Raw genomic sequence first — 1,410 nt, forward strand, 5'->3', positions numbered from 1 at the left:
GGGTGTGAGGGACACGTGAGTGTGCGAGGGACGGGTGTGCCAGGGACACGTGTGTGAGAGGTGGGTGGGAGAGGGGGCAGGTGAGTGTGCAAGGGACACGTGTGTGATGGGTGTGAGGGACACGTGAGTGTGCGAGGGACGGGTGTGCCAGGGACACGTGTGTGAGAGGTGGGTGGGAGAGGGGGCAGGTGAGTGTGCAAGGGACACGTGTGTGATGGGTGTGAGGGACACGTGAGTGTGCGAGGGACGGGTGTGCCAGGGACACGTGTGTGAGAGGTGGGTGGGAGAGGGGGCAGGTGAGTGTGCAAGGGACACGTGTGTGATGGGTGTGAGGGACTGTGAGTGTGCGAGGGACACGTGTGTGATGGGTGTGAGGGACTGTGGGTGTGCCAGGGACACGTGTGTGAGAGGTGGGTGGGAGAGGGGGCAGGTGAGTGTGCAAGGGCCGTGTTTGAGGACACGCGTGTGTGTGCGTGTGTGTGTGCGGGGGACACGTGTGGGAGGGGCACACGCGTGTGCGAGGGACTCGTGTGTGTGAGAGGGACACGTGTGTGCTTGCACAAGTGACACGTGTGTGTGTGTGAGTCACGTGAGCGTGCAAGGGGTTGTGTGGGGAGGGGGCACACACGTGCGTGTCACGTGTGCGAGGGACGGGTGTGGGGACGCGTGTGTGACACGTGTGTGACACGTGTGTGTGACACGTGTGTGTGACATGTGTGTGACACGCATGTGTGCGAGGGACGGTGTCTGTGCAGGGGAGGGGGTGGGACACGTGTGGGAGGGACACGTGTGAGAGACGTGTGTGGGAGAAGGACACGTGTGTGTGCGAGGGGCACACGTGTGTGTGAGGGAGGTGGGTGTGCAAGGGATGCGTGTGGAGACGTGTGCGAGGGCACGCATGTGAGTCCGTGTGTGGCTGCGCGTGGGCAAGGGACACGTGTGTGTGTGTGAGGTCACGTGTGTGTGTGAGGGACACGTGTGTGCACACAGGGACACGTGTGGGGCCATGTGGGTGCCAGGAGCACACGCGTGTGCACGCTGGGACACACGGGGGGGGTTTGTGGGGACGGGTGTGTGACACGCGTGTGGGAGGGACACCTGTGTGTGCAAGGCACATGTGTGTGAGCGCGTGTGCGCGCGGGGCAAACATGTGTGCGTGTGAGGACACGTGTGTGCACAGGGACACGTGTGTGTGTGAGGACACGTGTGTGTGTGAGGACACACGTGTGTGTGTGAGGACACGTGTGTGTGTGTGAGGACACGTGTGTGCACAGGGACACGTGTGTGTGTGAGGACACGCGTGTGTGTGTGAGGACACGTGTGTGCACAGGGACACGTGTGTGTGTGAGGACACGCGTGTGTGTGTGAGGACACGTGTGTGCACAGGGACACGTGTGTGTGTGAGGACAC

Source organism: Lepidothrix coronata, unplaced genomic scaffold, assembly GCF_001604755.1.
Source record: "Lepidothrix coronata isolate B3197 unplaced genomic scaffold, Lepidothrix_coronata-1.0 Scaffold854, whole genome shotgun sequence".
Classification (NCBI taxonomy): Eukaryota; Metazoa; Chordata; class Aves; order Passeriformes; family Pipridae; genus Lepidothrix; species Lepidothrix coronata.